The sequence below is a fragment of the Caretta caretta genome, chromosome 26, assembly GCF_965140235.1.
Source record: "Caretta caretta isolate rCarCar2 chromosome 26, rCarCar1.hap1, whole genome shotgun sequence".
Classification (NCBI taxonomy): Eukaryota; Metazoa; Chordata; order Testudines; family Cheloniidae; genus Caretta; species Caretta caretta.
Window position 1 is genome coordinate 11,226,269 of NC_134231.1, and position 19,020 is coordinate 11,245,288.

At 44.8% G+C, this 19,020-nt stretch overlaps 1 protein-coding gene across 2 annotated transcripts in view; it reads left to right on the forward strand.

The window, feature by feature from the left end:
* ANTXR1 (ANTXR cell adhesion molecule 1) overlaps nucleotides 1–19,020 on the forward strand; it is a 221,186-nt gene that overhangs the window by 155,826 nt on the left and 46,340 nt on the right. The gene's annotated exons all lie outside the window — the stretch shown is intronic.

A 19,020-nucleotide genomic window follows, 5' to 3' on the forward strand; every position in this document is an offset into this window, starting at 1 on the left:
TGGTCACGGAGTCTAATCAACTACTAAGCTCCAAACAACCTACTTCAGTCTTATTTCCAGGATTTCAACCACTGGTTAGGAGCAAATTTCCCCTCCTTTGCTAAACAAGCATTAACGTAGAGGAAAGTACTCCTTTCTGTCCAAATAAGAGCCATTAGAATTCTTGGTCTGGACTAGACCTTGTTCTGCAGTGTCTCGGTCACTGCCGTTAACGGCAGCCAGAGTGCAAAGAGGATGCAATTCACTCCCTTGCAGAGGGCCAACGCAAGGCCTATGCATTGCTCAAGTCCTAAAGATGGCTTAAGTGATGTGTAACCTTCACGCTGGCCCTTCTGGACAGGGGCGAATTGTACCCAAAGAGAGCAGAAGAAGAACAGCCCTGGCTGAGCGAGTTCTGTAGTGCATGATCCCTAACTCTGTCTTCTTTTCCAAATGCAGATTTGTGCCTCTTTTCTCAGACGGTTCCATAGTCATGTGAGACCAAAGGCAGCTCAAAGCCCGTCATGACTGGAGCAGTTTGATGCACTGTAGTTTCCTATTAAATTTTCTCTCAAGAGAGCAGGGCCAACACACAATATTTTTGGTAGTGAAAAGCTTGAGCTTAAAATACTCCCTCCTGTTCCAGAAGGGGTGACTGGCTGTTCACAAACATAAAGACAACTAAAACCCTTCTGACTTATTCCATAGTCATCCACTTTGTGCTTAAATACAGTAATGCTGCTGGACTCCATCAGCTCAGCTTTTAGGGCCAGATCCCCAGCTGGTGTAAATTGACTTCCGTGCAATTCAGACATCCAGCCCTAAGATGTCTGATCTCTTGCATAACACAGGCCATAGAATGTCACCCAGTAATTCCTGCATCAAGCCCCTAATTCATGGATGAACTAGAGTGGATCTTTTAGGAAGAGATCCAGCTTGATTCAAAACTTCCCAGTGATGAGGAATTTAATTTATCCCTTAATTACTCCAAGAATTAATCACTGTCATTTTAAAAATGGCAACTAATTTACAGTTTGAATGTTTCTGCCTTTGCCTTCCAGCCATTGGAGTTGGTTATGCTTAGTGGCACATGCTCTAATTAAAAACTCAATATCGCACATCACTCCGGAAGCTCTTTTTTTACATTGTTTGGTGTTTCTCTCAGAGTAGCTGCATCTTTCCAGTAAGACAGTGGGAAGGAAGACTAGAACTTCCTAGAAGTGACAACAGTAATGCTGTGAAGATCAGCCAAATATGGCTGCTGTGAAAGCAATCAGGCCTCTCTCTCTCTTTTTCTCTCTCTCTCGTTCTGGATGAGCCATTTCACCCCAGTTCTACTGGCTCTGGCCAGTAGCTGAGAAACGAGATTTATTCTCATGCTTGGATTTCGCTACATGGCAGCTTGTGACAAGCTGTTTCACTTTTCATAAGCAATGGAGTTTGCTCTGCTGCCCTTACTCACTGTTTTCTTTTCATGCTAGCATTGATAGGTTCCCAGCTGGGTTGAAGCTGCAAAATGTAGACCCACATCTCAACCACACCAGAGTGTGGCAGTGTGTGAATGAAGAGTTTTGGTTCAGACCCATCTCTCACTTGTAAAGTATTGTGTATTTACTATTTGTACTGTGGTAGTGACTAGGAACCCTAGTTAGGGACCAGAACCCCCTTGTGCTAGGCTTTGTACATACACAACAAAAAGTCCTTGTACCATAGAGCTTACACTATACGGTCCTAAACCAAAGGGCTCTGGGGGCTGTCAAGGTGAAAGCTGCTGTATACAAACACACTACCATGACGCATATCTTTGGACTAGCTTTTCAGCAAACTAATGTAACTAAGCTAGTTTCCTTGCAACCTTTTGCTTTTTCACAATCCCATGAAAAGTCTGAGAACCCACATTATGTTAATGAGTTAAAAGTATTGATTTTACATCTGCTATTTATTATAGACAGGTGTCTTACATCAACAAGAGCATCAATTGCAAAGCAATAGAAGAGACTCCCTCCCCCTAGGTGTCTTTTGGTCTTAGGTTTGTTTGAACCAAGCAAGATAAAATAAGTACAAATACAAACCATTACCCAGAATTTGAACTGAATCCAAACCAAACCATTTCTGGGGCATCAAAAAGTTTAGTTAACTTTTTATCCTTTTTTCCTTCTTTTTTTGCCAAAATTTTAGATGAATGCTGATCAGCTCTGGAGGAAACCTCTTACCCTGATCCATCCTCCCATCCATCTGTAATGCACTAACTATCTTCCTGTTGAGATTCACTTGTCACTGGGTTGGATACTGTGCTTATGATCTTCACTGGGATAAATTGATGTAGCTCGACTGCCTTCAATGGAAGTGTGCCAGTTTACACTGGGGAGGAGCTGGCCCACTCTTACCAATGGCCACAGTGTAAAGTGTCCCCTTCATTTTGAATGGTTTCTTGCAATTTGTGTTAACTCCTTAAGCTTAACAATCTGCCCCACCTTGTAGTTAGCTGTGAAGCTCTGATTCCCTTACCCGGACCCAAAGAAAAGCTCTGTGGAGCTTGAAAGCTTGAAACAGAAGTTGGTCCAGTAAAAGATATTAGCTCACCTAACTTGTCCTTTCAATATTCAATGAAGCAGGCATGAACCCAAGCTGAAAAATTTGGATCCACTTCTGAACTTCCCTAAAGTCTGGAGATTTTCTGATTGAAGGTTTTGCTTCAAGCTCATCCCTAATTTGAAGTGCACTTTTTACATGCTAGAAATGAGGTAATTTGAACCTTATTTAGAGCCGGATCCAAAGCCCATTGAGGTCAATGGAAATCTTTTCCTTTTCCTCCAAAGGCGCTTTGGGTCAGACTTTTAATATATAATTTATTAAATGCCCAAGGTGAATGGAATGCCATGGAAAATGTTTTCCAGGTTCTTATAAATGACACTTAGTACAAGGCCCTGTATTCTGTAATGAGAGCCAGATGGATGTGGTTTCAGTGCAGGGATATTTTATCTTGAAATAAAACAGTTGTAACAGTTGCCTGCTGACCAGAAGATGTGGAGGTAGCCATATGATGACTGTACTTTCTGCACAGGCATGGTTTCCGGGCATTACAGAGCACCCTCAGCCCAGAGACTGAACTCTCTTTGAAAGGCTGGTTCACACATCCTAGAAGCTAGTTTCCTAAAACTGTCTCCAGATGCCATGATGTGATTTCAAAGTGCAGCGCCGCCAGCCCAAATCAGTGAACCAGGCATGTTTCGAGCATTCGGGGTCTGAGCATGCGCCAGGAACCAGGCTAGCTCCTGAACAGATTTAGGGGCCTGGAGCGGGGAAACTCCATGAATCCAAAAACTCAACAATCTTTCATTTCCCCAGACTGCAGAGTGGTGGCCTGTCCAGTAATAGCATCTCCTCTGGTTGTGCTCTCTTGCCAGCGTAGCCACCCACCTACTCCAGTCCATGCCCAGTATCCCCACTTCAGTGCCTCTGTAAAGAGGAACTCTGTTGAGCACCGTCCGCAAAGGCTCCCGGCCTTGTGACCCCCCTCCCTCTGCAGCAGAACTGCACTGGATTTGCTGCAGAAAAGGCTCTCTGCAGCTGCAGAGGAGGTGGCAAGATTTCTTCTTACAGGTCTGGTAGCCAAGAAAAATGTCAATCGGCCACCCTAGGGTCTGGGGACACTGTGCTGCTTTTGGATCCACTGAATCTTGATTGTACTGCCCCCATGCTTCGCTCCCAGAGATGTTTGTGGAAGTTCCACTCATGGACTGAGTTCAAATCAAGCAACGGAGCTCCAAAGTGTGGATCCAGGGGAAAAAGAAAAGGAGTACTTGTGGCACCTTAGAGACTAACCAATTTATTTTATCCAGGGGAAGAGTTTTTTGCCCATACAATTTAGCCTAGGATTCCCTCAACCTTCTCAATGTACGTGAACAGCTTTTAATGTTAGCTACATTCTAGTCAATGATCTGTTTCCAGAAATGGGCAATAAGGGTTGCATCTATTTAACACCTGCCTATGTTCATTTCATGACTGGTACATCCAACAACGTTCTGTGCTTGGTTCTGAAACCAGAAATCAAATCACATTTCTATAGCTTGCCTCTTTCTTTCTTTCTTTCTTTCTTTCTTTCTTTCTTTCATCCATCCAACAGAGTAATAGGGAATATTGATTATGAAAAGCTTTAATAATTAATAAACCCTGAAAAATGGAGTTAAGATCAAACCTTTTCAAATATCTCTTCAAAAACTCAGGAACACAGAAGCCAGTCCCACTATGTTATGATCTTAAGAAGTTGGTGTTTTTCCAGGTGGTTATTTCCAGGTTGATATAAAACCAGGGCAAACAGAGAAACACATTTCATCTCTACTTAAGAAAAATGTATTTTATCTTTCTCTTGCTCTTGCTCTTCAACCTTATCAGGTTATTACCACGGAAAGCACATAACTTTACATGCTTTCAGGCTACTTCCCTTTCCCAAATTAACTTTCTATTTGTGCAGCTGTATGAACATCATCTAAAACAGCTGGAATAATAGATAGCAAGGCAGATACTAAAAAAGGTGACAACCCAAATGTAAACACATAGATACTATGGTGATGGGACCCAATAAGGTGAGATAGTGGAGGGGAGAGAAAAATACGACAGCATTTCAGAGCAATGGCCCAAGCCATGCTGTGGTGAACTGTAGTGTTTAAAGTCAATATTACAGAAGGCCCCATGCTAATCCACACGGATGGGCGCTTATGTCTATGCAGAGCCCCACCCAATGAGATACCACATGCGTGTAAGAGTCTGACTGCGCAGCTCAGAGTGCAGGATCAGGACCGCAGAGTGTAGCATTTATAGTAAGGGGGTGGAGGAAGATCCTGCTATTATTGTTTTTATTACAGGAGTGCCTGGAAGGCCCAGCAAAGATTTTGGGTCCCATTGTGCCAGGTGCTGTATACAAACGGAATAAATGGCAGCCGCTGCCCCCAGGCGTTTAAGAGTCCAAATACACAAGGCAGATACAGCATGGGAGGGTCAACAGAGACGTCAGGTGATGTGCCCAAGGTTGCACAGAGCTTTGAGACCCTCGGACCAAGGTGCTGTAAAAGTGTCAATTATGGTGCCATTATTTGGATGGAGCATTCAGGATTTTTATGCTTTCCAGCCGGGTGAACACATGTTCTCTAATTAAAGAAGAGAGATTGTGACCAAATGTGGAGACACCAATAACCCGCTGAGCCTCCACAGAGTCCGGTTTAATTCTCAGCTGCTTCTGCACGGACCTCTACACACACACATGCTAGCAGCAATGCACTATTAACAGGACCGTGAGTGACAAACAAAAGTCTTGGTCACGCAAATCTTCCCTCCATGTACCTTCCAGGTGTTCTGCATGCTGAGGGCTTGATGGGTGAGGCAGTTGTCTCTTAAAAGGAGACTTCCTCACTTTCTATGGGAGCGTCTGAGTGCTTTGCTATTCTGATGCAGTGCTGGCTGGTTCAATGCCACAGCACCTAGCAGAAAAAAGGGAAGGCGCAAGAATGCTACAAGCAGAGGAATTCAGACTGCCCTGTGCCTGAAAGCAAAGCTGTCTAGAAAAACAATAATGAAACGCTAGAGGGAATTACCACTTCTATTTTTGCTGACCTGACTGAATTTCTGACCTTAATATGTATCCGTATTACTTCAGTTGTCTCTTCTAAGGCTCAGCTGTGATTCTGTCCCCTGAAGCATTGCAGCTGTGGAAAGGGAAATAAAACATAGCCGAGTAGTTGACAAGGCTTTAACTTTAACTCAAGGCTTGTTATCTAGGTTCATAAACTATGCCGGTGTAACTACTGTCTCCCTGCTAGAAACACAGATGGAATTTGCTCCTCTTATATTCAAAGCCATGTTGCTGAGGTACTTATAAGCTTTTCCTGGTATGATAAAAGGCAGTCTTGTGTTTGAGGCACTGCTGTGGGACTGAGGAGACATGGGCTAAGTTCCTGTCCCTGCCAGAGACTCCTACTGTAGGCTTGAACAAGTCACTTCTTATTATTTATATTACTGTAGAGTCCTAGTGACAGACCAGGACCTCAACGGGATAGGTGCTGTACAAACATTTAATCCCAGTGCCTCAGTTCCCCATCTGTAAAATGGGAATAATAATACTCCCTTTCTCCCACCCTGTGTCTATCTTCTCTATTTTCATTTTAAGCCCTTCAGGGCAGGGGCTATCTCTTACTATGAGTATATAGAGTACCTAGCACAAAGGGGCCCTGATTTCAGTTGGGTGCCTCTGTACAGCATAGATTCATAGACGCCTAGGTGCTATTGCAATACAAATCCCCCCAAAATGAAGAACTCAATAAAGGAGTGGCTGGTCCTCCTGAGGGCTGTGCTTTGCTCTGAGAGAGGCGCTGTCTGTCAAAGAGGAGTTCACCTACATAGTTGTCTGGAGGGGAAAATAAGGGTGGATTTCATATTCAGACCAAATACTCTTAGACTTTAAGGCCAGAAGTGATCATCATGATCATCTTGCCTGACCTCCTGCACATCACAGGCCACAGAACTTCATTCACCCACTCCTGTAACAGACCCCCTAACCTCTGGCTGAGTTGCTGGAGTCCTCAAATCTTGATTTAAAGACTTCAAGTTACAAAGAATCCACCGTTACCTCTAGTTCAAACCAGCAAGTAACCCATGCCCCATGCTACAGAGGAAGGCAAAAAACAAAAACAAAAAAATACCCAACCCAAGGTGTCTGCCAATCTGACTGGGGGGGAAAATGCCTTCCCAACCCCAAATAGGGCTTTCAGTTAGACCCTGAGCATGTGGGTGAGATCCACCATCATCATAGAGAAAATAAATAATAATTAATGTGGTAGAACTGTGCTGCCTTATACTGTTTTTACGTGTGGGAAGCAGTCAAATATTATGGTGATGGACACCAATGTAAGTAGGTAGGTAGATAGATTGATAGATGTTGGGGTGTATGGGTATAGATTGATCGATAGATCCATCAATCTCCATCCAAACAATTTACCAGTTGAAATGACTAAGAACCAGGGTATCATTATTTATTTATTTATTTATTTATTTGTATGGAGGTGGTGCCCAGCAGCCCCACTCATGGAGCAGGACCCCACTATTCTCGGTGCTAGTGGGTCTTTGTGTGTTGCTTATCCTACTGTTCCATTGGAGGCAGCCATGCCATCCCGTGCTATAGGATTAAATAACCCCCTGCTTGGCTTGTGGTCACACTCAGGGAAGCACAAACCTCAGCGCTTCTGTGTCCATTATCAGATTGTTAAATGCAAACTGGAAGCCGTGTTTATTTTAACATCCAGCTATTTGGTCGAAGCAGCATTTCCCACCATCACAGACCACCTCCACCCCCCCGGTCAGCACTGTTAAAACATTCTCCAGCTCTCTTGTGAAATAGGATGGTAATTTTCCCCAGACTTCTCCTTGTCGTTCGATCTGACAGTTCCTTCCCTGGGAGATGTTGGCTTCTCCATCTTCTATGCAGCTGCAAAAAGAGCCAAAATCCATTCTGGGATGAAAACTGCCATCTGGCTTTTCCCAATCACAGCCATGGTGAGAGAAATTTCAAACAATGAGTTAGTTCTCTTCTCCAGTGAGACACACAAAGAACTTCCTTTCAGCCTGTTCATTCACTTGGAGTAAGGAGAAAGCCTGGGCTATATTTCTGCCCTCCATTCACGCTGGATGCATTGCAGAGTTATCCACAATATGGTATCAGTAAGTGTGGACAGTCAGCACCCAATTCATTACACAGAGAACTGCTGATTCAAATAGCAAAGGAAATAGTACAACATTGTGAAGTTGTCCATTTCACCCAGTGATCACCTGGTGTAAATGGATGCAGTCAACTGAGCATCTGTTTATACCAGCTAAGGACATGGCCAAGTCTTTATCCTTTTATTAAGGGATGGGAGGATTGAGCTTTAAAGTTAGGATCACAGAACACATAAGGGACATGTGGAATAGGTCTTTAATGGGACTTGAACTAAGTACCTTCTGAGATCAAATAAACTCCAGTACCTGAGCTGAAAAACAACTCTCCAGCGGCCATTTGTAGGAGCACCACATATATTTTCTCAGATATTAGACCACTAGAGAGAGAGTCCATGGAATGCATGCATGTTAGCAGATACTTATTCTATGCTTTTCAGAGACTTCTACTGCATTTCTGGGAGTGAGGTCAAATCCTTAAGAGGATCTATTATAAAGCTGGTCATTATTATAGAGCTGGCCAGGAATTTTTCAGCCGTCTTTTCCTTAAAAAAAGTGCCGATTTGTCAAAATCGAAACGTGCCAAGGTGAAGGGTAGGTTTTCATGAATGTCTCAACTTGAAAAATGTTTGGAAATAAAAAGTTTTGAAATTGTCGAAATTGGACATTTTGACATTTCAGAAACAACACATTCTGCTTTCCTGGTTCAAAATGACTTCTCATTTTGAAATGTCAGCTAATTAATGTAATAAGACCAAATATAAAAAAAATGGTCAACACTGAAATGAAACTTTTCAAAATTATCAGAACAAAATGTCTCAATAACCCCACCACCACCACCATTTCATTTTGTTTTTTAGTTCACAAAAGATTTTAAAGATTTAAAAAAAGAATTCTGATTTGGGTTTGGAAATTTTTTGGAATCATGAACATTTTCACAGGATGAGAAAACCGTTCCCCACCCAAGCTGTAATCTATTATCTGGTGCGGTATATTAGGAGCACTGGGGTTTGTGATTGTTATGAGATTTTATACCACTGTACCTCATAGGCTTCTGTGGAGTCATTTCTGATTTAGATGGGTGTAACTGAGATCAAAAAGAGGCTGAAATTTGAGTGTTCCATAACCATGAAATCACTCATTGCCCATGAGAATTAATTTAATTCTGCTGGTCTCTGAAACAGAGAAATGGACATACTTAGCTTTGTTGTTAAGTAGCACAAGGTTACAAGGATCTTTCATTTGATACCTTAAATCCACTCTGCATATCCTGATCTTCTGTGGTGGTGAGTACCCACAACTAACCTCTGAAATCAGGCCATAAATACTCCTGATACTTTCTGTAAGAGATCACTGTTTGAAATTTTCCTTTCTCCATCCCACTGAGCATGTTGTGGACTGGCAGGTTGCTGCCCACCCCCCTAGAGATGGCTGTGTTTTATTGTTGCTCTCTGAATCCAAAGTGTGATAGAAATGCAGAACATTATTAATAATAGAGTCCATTTCTTGAAATAATCTCCACGGGGTTAAGTTTGCATTTTAATTACATTTTGAAAGTCTAGTTGTGGTCACCTTGGTCAGGTACCCATGCAAACCCATCCACTGAAGTCAGTTGAATTACACCCGGGATTAATCTGAGTCATCGTGTTGGGATTATCTCTGAATAAAGACCTCCAGATCTGCATGAGAAATAAGATCTAGAAATATGAAGTGACTGGCAAAAAGGAAAAGTCTCAACTTTTAAAAACAATCTCAACTTTCATAATTTGATGCCTGCATGAATAGAATACCAATGAGACTAGCAGATCTAGCCGCAAGTCCTCCTGCGTAATTATAAATGCTCTTTAGACAGGAAACAGCAGCTTACAAAGTCACTCATATTCAGATGAGTAAATGACATCAGCATCTGTTACCATTTTCCTTCCACCTCCCACCGTACTCATGGGGGGTATTTCTGCTGACTTAGCTCCCTTTCATATAGTTTTGCAAAGCCGAAGCATTTATTGTTGTTGTGTTTACACAGCTGAAGCTCACGCAGCTCATTCTGCCTTTATTCATGAATTCAGCAGGCATCGGTCCATATTGAGAACATGGCTGCTGGGTCTCAAAATGAAAGCACATTCTAGCCTAAATTTGCCGGGGTTCTTTGCTTTCGCTCCTTAGTCTTTCTGTACGACTTCACCAAATCCAGGACCATGCTCCCTAGTGCTTTACACAGTCAAGGCATAGGGCAAATATTAACTAGCTCAGGTCCTGGAGCAGTAAGTCGTGCCAGCACATGCTTCAACATGCGCTGTACAAGCCTGCTTGGAACCCCGGGTAATTATTCAGCTTCACTGCTCCAGGACCTGGGCTAAGTAGATGAAGGCTAGCTCAGAATGGGCTACAGTCACACTCCATGATTGCAGTGTAGACATACCCTCAGGCAAAACACTGGAGCACATGCTTAAATCCATCTGTATTAAGCGAAGTGCTTATTAATATTGGGATTTTCAATGGAGCCTAAGGGAGTTAGGTGCTCAACACCCCTAGATTCTCTTCGGCTCATTTGAAAATCCCAGCGTTAACAAACACTTTGCTGAACAGAGATCTACTTAAGCACCCTCTTAAAGTTAAGCTCATGCTAAAGTGCTCTGCTGAATTGGGGCCCAAGAAACTAGTAGGGTAGCTATTTGATAGATGAGGCTGGGTCTTTATGCTTGGTGCAGCTGCTGCAGCAGGCACAAGCTGGTGCTCAAGTGCTCCAAAGGGACCCTAAGCAGGCCAGTGATCTGGCCCACAGAAAGGTGCAGGTGAGTTGCCCAAGGTCACATGATGAGTTCATGGTGGGGCTAGGATTAGCACACAGGAGTTAAATGCCAACTCTCAGTTCAAAACTGAGAACCCAAGACAACCCTGCCTCTCTAAACTAGCAGGCAGTCGTGCAGCATGATGAAGAGCACACGGAAAGCAGCGGTACACGTGGCATTAAGAGCAACAGGACTTCAGGACTGATGAAGTGGGTTCTAGCCCACGAAAGCTTATGCCCAAATAAATTTGTTAGTCTCTAAGGTGCCACAAGGACTCCTCATTGTCAGTACTTAGCGTTTATTGAATCACAGCGGGGCTGCCCCAGAATGCTTCGGCATGCAATGGTATAAGCAGCTCATCTGAGATCCCAGGGATGCTCTCTTCTGTACTGTGACAGTATTCCAGCTATGACATGAAAATATATTGTCAGCCTGCCTCAGCCTGATTTCTGTTCCCTCCATGGTGATGTCATGTGGCTTCACGGACATTCTGAGCGGAGATTCTGATCTCCTTTACGCCAGTTCAAATCTAAAGTCTGCAGAAGTCACTGGAGGTACTTCATGTTTACACTGGGGTAGCTGATCAGAAACTGGAATGAGAGCCACACACAAAAAAAAGTCATGACTCAAGACAAAGTTAGCCCTAGTGCTTTGGCACTGCTGTCGAGAGCCAACTCTGCATTGAAAGACACATGGGCTAGGATGTTCAGAAGTGATCACTTAGGACGGAAGAAGCCCATGCACTGCTACAGATTAGGGACCAAATGGCTAGGCAGCAGTTCTGCAGAAAAGAACCTAGGGGTTACCATGGACGAGAAGCTGGATATGAGTCAGCGGTGTGCCCTCGTTGCCAAGAAGGGCTAATGGCATTTGGGGCTGCATAAGCAGGAGCATTGCCAGCAGATCGAGGGATGTGATCATTCCCCTTTATTCGGCATTGGTGAGGCCTCATCTGGAGTACTGTGTCCAGTTTTGGGCCCCACACTATAAGGAGGATGAGGAAAAATTGGAAAGAATCCAGCGGAGGGCAACAAAAATGATTAGGGGACGGGAGCACATGACTTATGAGGAGAGACTGAGAGGACTGGGATGATTTAGTCTGCAGAAGAGAAGAATGAGGGCAGATTTGATAGCTGCTTTCAACTACCTGAATGGGGTTCCAAAGAGGATGGATCTAGACTGTTCTCAGTGGTGGCAGATGACAGAACGAGGAGTAATGGGTCTCAAGTTGCAGTGGGGGAGGTTTAGGTTGGATATTAGGAAAAACTTTCCCACTAGGAGGGTGGTGAAACATTGGAATGGGTTACCTAGGGAGGTGGTGGAATCTCCTTCCTTTGAGGTTTTTAAGGTCAGGCTTGACAAAGCCCTGGCTGGGATGATTTAGTTGGGGATTGGTCCTGCTTTGAGCAGGGGGTTGGACTAGATGACCTCCTGAAGTCCCTTCCAACCCTGATAGTCTATGATCTGCTCCCCAACGAAGTCAGTAAAACTTCTAGGCCAGTGCAGGAACCATTTGAAAGTCCCATCTGCTGTACCCTAATTTGCTGCTGTTGATGACTGTATTATAATACCCGGTACTTCTATAGCAACTTTCATTGGAAGAGTCTGAAGCACTTTCCGGACAACTAAGTAAGCCTCACATGCTTGTGAGGTAGGTAAGGGATATGCCAAGATGGCTTCCTCCTCCATGGGATGGCAGCCACCACAGGGGTTCAGTGCAGCACGTGTCCAACAGCACAGGGCAGTAATTTAGGACACAAAAGGAATAAGCAGCCCATACCTGACTGAGACTCCGGGGAGACTTTAACTAGGCCAGATACAATGACCTGTATTAGAATTTTGCTCGCATGTTTTGGGGTAACATCCCTACAATTATGAAAAGGGCTGTGGGTTTTAAAGGACTACGGTATTCCAACACAGACACTCCCATATCAGTAAGTGGCCATGAGAAAGTTTAAGGGAGTCAACTGATACCACATTGCCTGTGAATTTGGCCTCTTAACTCGCGGTTTGGAGCAAGAGGAGCTGCTCAACTGACATAGGCAAATAAACCTGGGTGGAAGGGTTCAAAATTCAAACTTTCAGGTGGGGGGGGGGGGGGAAACAGGATGAAATTTGTGTGGAAAACGTTATTCTGTTTTTCAACTGGCTCTAATTGCAAAGTTGATCAGGGTTCAATTATCGTTTGGATTCATCCACATGGGACCCCAGGGGAAGTAGGAACCCTCCCTGGGTCTCTGCACAGCCTCCCCAGATCTTTGGCGCAGCTGTGAAGGCTTCAGGCCCACGGTTCCCCAGAGTACGTGAGCAGAGAGTGGGTGGAACCATGACTCTGCCCACCCAAGGTACCAGGTATCACAGAGGAGGAAGTCATTTCTGACTGGTATAGGCTAGTAGCCAACTTCCTTCCCTCCCCTCCACCCCCCTTCCCCCCCTCCCCCCCCCCCCCCAGAGCATGGAGGAATCAGGGAGGGAATTATGCTTCTCCTAGGATTGAGTTCTTCTCTGTAAAATGACCATCTAGTGCTGAACTGGCAAAGAAACAAAATGGCTTTTAGGACCCAAGCCCTGGGTCTGGACTTTGACCCCACTTGATCCAAAAGAATATCTGATGTCAACAGTGTCCTGATCCACAATGCAATTTGTGTTGTAGTCGGATCCACAAAACTATAACATCGCCAAACTCTTCGGGCAAAATAATAATCACAACCCATTATTTTCTGGCCCAGTTTCCCATTTTTAAAAAAATAAATACTTCAACATAAATAAAGAAAATAAACAAAGAGCGTGCAAGTGATAGTCTGAAGCTGCTAAAGTTACATTGCAGGAGACATGGAACCAGCACAAGGAAAACATTCTTATGGGGTTTTTTTCCTGAAGAAAATTGGTTAATCTTGGGTTCAGACTTTCACTCACTCAGCAGGCCTGTCTTAAAATTGCAGCAAAGTGCATTAAAACAATGTTAAAGATGAGCCACCAACCCGCAGAGAGAAAATAAAACCAAGGACACTGTGATTTAAGACTGGGGCATGCCTGGCATCCTCGATTCAAAAGCTTCTGCTGCTTTATCATCTGGTGCCCCTTTGTTAGCCAGTGTCACAGATGCAGCGAAGATCTTTGCAAAAGGGAGTGCAATCTTTCAGAGTAACGTCCCAGGTTTACTTGTATCCGGGGGCAGGTCTTATAAATATCGGGCCCCATTCTCCATTGCCCTAAACCGCATGCTGTCATTTATTTCTGTGCAAAGTGGGCAGTAAATGCCACCAGATCAGAAGAGCAGTGTCTCACGCCCTGGTGGCACAGATGTAAGGGTATGTCTCCATTTCAAGCTGGAGGCATCAAGCTGATCAAGCTAGCACGCTACAAGTAGAATGGGTCCATGGCTGTGCGGGAGATTAGCCGCCCGGAGCATGTGTCTAGTGTCTCGGACGGGCCCGGGCTCAGGACAGCTAGCTCCTCCCACCGCTTGTGCCGCTGCTGCTACGCTCTATTTTGAGCATGCTGGCGCCATCAGAGCTAGCGTGGGTATATCTCCTCCACACTTCCAGCTTGAAGTGTAAACATATCTGAAGGCTCCGCCTTCCCGGTGGAGGAAGGGGCATGATTCCCAGCTCGCATAGACATACTCGCGCTCGCTGTCACCGAGCTCACCCACCAAAAATAGTCGTGTAGCCACTGTAGCATGGGCACCGTTGCTAGCCGCCCCGAATACAAATCCCCCTGAATCCCCTGGATGCAGACTCGGGGCAGCTATCCCATCCTGATGCTGCCCATGCTACCACGGTTACACTGCTATTTTTAGCATGCTCTCTCGATCAAAGCTAGCGCAGAGCATATGTATGCGAGCTGGGAATCACCCCCACCCCCCCCCAGCTCATAGCGTAAATGGAGCCTTAATGACAACGCATGGGGCAGAGTAGAGGGGAAAGAGGGCTCCTTGTATACTGTAATGCTGTCGTGCAAGTCTAAACAGGGTCACATTTGAGAACAGGCATGAATACAGGCATGTTAGTGGGAACTAGTTTAAAACACTGTGCACTGATGGCTCACTTCTCAGACCCACCGTTCAAGAAAAGCAACGGGGCCGCCTAGTCGATTACAACAGGTAGCTAGGGGTTCTGCCAAAAGGGCCTGGCCAGAGCCTGGCAAGCTTCACCAGTCTCTTACTGGCAGATGGCCATTGCAGCCATGACACAGTTTAGAGCAGCCTCGGTGTGTGCACTATATGTGCAAGACAGTGTTTCTGCAACCCCGTTTTCTTTAGATGACCTCTGTTCACACAAAACAGCCTGTCCTCAACCGCAGGTCATGCAGGGTATTTTATAATTTCAGAGCAGAATCCACTTTCCTCTACTGCTCGTCTAAGATTCAGACAGCTGTTTCTTAATATCCACAAACAATGATGATATCTTTGGCAGCGCCCTTGCATAGAAGCTGTCTGAAGCTATTTTCACATCAGTCTTCTCCCCTCAGCCTCCATAGTCCATCAAATCCTATCTTGCAGCCTTTCTAGCCTGCCGTCGGAGCAGGAGGAGGGAGGAAATGGAACATTTTATTTCTGATTTATTGTTGGTACATGTATATCCAGCTACCCACTAGAAGGCATCGAAATTAAAGAGACAAACCCAGCAGTTGTTGAAATAGACACGCCATCTGGCTGCCTGTGCCGATGCAACGAATCAAACAATTACCACTGAATTAAAAGCTACAGCCTGATTGCCTAAGGTGCTAAGCACCCAATCCTCCCATTGGACCAGACTGTCCCCAGTGGCAACTTGGCACCACATGAAAAGGAGTACTTGTGGCACCTTAGAGACTAACCAATTTATTTGAGCATGAGCTTTCGTGAGCTACAGCTCACTTCATCAGATGCATACCATGGAAACTGCAGCAGATATTATATACACACAGAGATCATGAAACAATACCTCCTCCCACCCCACTGTCCTGCTGGTAATAGCTTATCTAAAGTGATCATCAAGTTGGGCCATTTCCAGCACAAATCCAGGTTTTCTCACCCTCCACCCCCCTACACACAAACTCACTCTCCTGCTGGTAATAGCCCATCCAAAGTGACAACTCTCTTCACAATGTGCATGATAATCAAGGTGGGCCATTTCCTGCACAAATCCAGGTTCTCTCACCCCCTCACCCCCCTCCAAAAACCACACACACAAACTCACTCTCCTGCTGGTAAAAGCTCATCCAAAGTGACCACTCTCCCTACAATGTGCATGATAATCAAGGTGGGCCATTTCCAGCACAAATCCAGGTTTTCTCACCCCCCTACCCCCATACACACACAAACTCACTCTCCTGCTGGTAATAGCTCATCCAAAGTGACCACTCTCCCTACAATGTGCATGCACATTGTAGGGAGAGTGGTCACTTTGGATGAGCTTTTACCAGCAGGAGAGTGAGTTTGTGTGTGTGGTTTTTGGAGGAGGGTGAGGGGGTGAGAGAACCTGGATTTGTGCAGGAAATGGCCCACCTTGATTACCTGGATTTGTGCAGGAAATGGCCCACCTTGATTAATGATAATCAAGGTGGGCCATTTCCTGCACAAATCCAGGTTCTCTCACCCCCTCACCCTCCTCCAAAAACCACACACACAAACTCACTCTCCTGCTGGTAAAAGCTCATCCAAAGTGACCACTCTCCCTACATTGTGAAGAGAGTTGTCGCTTTGGATGGGCTATTACCAGCAGGAGAGTGAGTTTGTGTGTAGGGGGGTGGAGGGTGAGAAAACCTGGATTTGTGCTGGAAATGGCCCAACTTGATGATCACTTTAGATAAGCTATTACCCGCAGGACAGTGGGGTGGGAGGAGGTATTGTTTCATGATCTCTGTGTGTATATAATATCTGCTGCAGTTTCCACGGTATGCATCCGATGAAGTGAGCTGTAGCTCACGAAAGCTCATGCTCAAATAAATTGGTTAGTCTCTAAGGTGCCACAAGTACTCCTTTTCTTTTTGCGAATACAGACTAACACGGCTGTTACTCTGAAACTTGGCACCACATGTGGCCCAATCTCATCTGGTAGCATTCACCACCACTGACACCTTGTGTAAATGGCTGCAAAAGGTCCAGGGCACCAGAGCATGAGACCCAGCTCAGCACTTTGGAAAAACAGGCCATTAGTATTTAAAAAATGCAAAGCGTCTGGAGTGGAGGGACATCTGATGCAAAACTTCCATGTAGCTTGCTTGCATTTGGTTTTTGGGATTCAGTGGTGTCTAGTGTTTAGGGTGGCGGACTGAGAATCAGGATGGCTGGATTCTAATCTCTTTTTATCAGCAATGTGATGTGATGGTATGGACAAGCTGTTTATAATCCCTCTTTCACAGATTACTTGTCTGTAAAATGGGTATAATAAGACTACCCCATGGCACAGAGAGGGTTCAGCGCTCCTAATGTAGTTGTCTCAAATCCCACCACATTCCTGTGCGTTGGAACCACTCCCCTCTGCCTGGGATCATTGTTCTGTTTGGCATCTTTTCACCAGCACTAACATTTACTTTGAAAAAGGAACCAGAAAAAGCAAAACACCCCCCAGCCCCCCTCACCTCCCAGACCTCCCCACACACCAACACCCTAAATGGAAAAAAAACTGTGGGCTCAGAAGCCCTCCAGTGTCTCTTTGTATGAGTTCATATCTGGAAGAATGAGCCTGTAATATAATAACTTGGATTCCGACAGTAGAGAATTTACTGTGGGATCATTCACAGGTGGAAATTATTAGAAAAAGCTAAACAGCTTAGAGGGCAAAGGTTTTGTTTAAAATACATAACAAACTGTAACTTAGCACCATTTTTATAGCAGCGTTACAGAAAGCAGTTTTTTGGCTTCACATGGGCAGCAGGCTAAGGAGACATTCTACTTAACAGTTTGTCTCTTTCAGGAAGGATACAGTACAAGCAACTAGTTTTGGTAAATAATACTCCCTCTCCTGTCTAGTTGATAAATAGTTAGAAGCAGGACATGAGTGAAGAATATTTGATATAGATGCAAGATGCAAATTCCAGATTTCAAGCATGGGGAGGGAGGTTGGCTCTGGAGTTTTGTATCAGCCAAAGGTCGGGGGGGACATTGCTAAAATTCTGAGTCAGAATTCTAACAGCAGCAGGAAAGGGGAAGCATGAACCATTGTTGCCAGTTCTTGAGATTTTATCATGAGTCGTGTGATATTCGGTGTTTTTCTTAAAGCCCCAGCTGCTGGAGTCAGGTGATTGCATGAGACTCTCAGCTTTCATTTTTTTAAAAGTTCGTTTCTAGCCCTCCTGGTTGCAGATAAAAGCTTGAAGATGTAACCCAAATGTATCCTAAAGGCTCAGAAAGCAGAAGGCAAATATAAAAGCCCCAAATATATCCCTCTCATGATTTTGAAGCTATCTCCTGATTTTGAGAGCTGACTCGTGCCTCAGTCTGGCCATATTGTTGAATCCATGATTTGACTTCTCAACCCATTTCTTCTCCTGGGCTCGTCTCTGTGGGATCAGAGGACTCAGATTGGGAATCACTTGTATTCTGCAGCAGGGTCAGTAGGTTCCGTTGTTACCTGTGGCAGATCTGTCAGCGGAATATACTCCAAAGACAAACTCTGAAGGTGAGAATTTTGCCTTAACTCTGCTAAAATGAGAGCAGTTGTGCAAAATCTATTACATCACACAATGGCACTGATTGTAAATTCAAGTGTAATCTCAGAGGCTTGCCACCCACGGTCTCTAGCCCCTGTGTGTACAGATGTGGTGGGGGGTGGATACACTTCTAGCAATATCTGACTCTCACAGCTGTCTTCCCTCTGGATTACATTGTAGGGGAATTCTTACTGGAGTTATTGGTCCACTGCTGAATAATTGAACTGATTATTTCCCATCCTTTGGATGTGTTGGGAAAAAGCATGCCTGAACTCATAAGCAAATGTCTGGTATGAAACTGTAGGACATCTGTGTAGTATTTTAATAGGGCTGCATCTGTTTTCATGGAGGACAAGTGAGATCCTAGGGTGATAGTAGTCATGCACATACCTGGACAGCTAGAATGAACCACTGTTAGCACAGATGGCTGCATGAGTGGACTGAGTTGATCATAAGGCTAACTGTCCCAAGAGCCTGCAGAGACACCTCCAGATTAGCTGATATGCCTGATTATCTAGATATCCAGCCATAGTCATCAATATAGCCAGGTTGGTCTTGCCAAACTCTGTGGCCATGAGGCGGGCGTTGTGGGAAGGAACAGTTCATCCTCCTCAAATACAAAGCCGTAGTACTCCTTTGCCATGCTGGCATTCTAACCACTGGTGCCTCGATCCTGGCTGACATTCATGTCTAAGGCCCTACCAAATTCACGCCCATGGAAAATGTGTCACAAACCGTGAAATCTGGTCTTTTGTGTGATTTTACTCTTTACTAGAAGGTAAAAGTATACAAAAGTACACCCCTGCCTTCAGAGCGGGGCACCCGGCCAGCAGCTGCTGCTTTCCGGTCGCCCAGTTCTGAAAACAGCGCAGAAGGAAGGGTGCCAATTCTGTCACGCCCCCTCCAATAG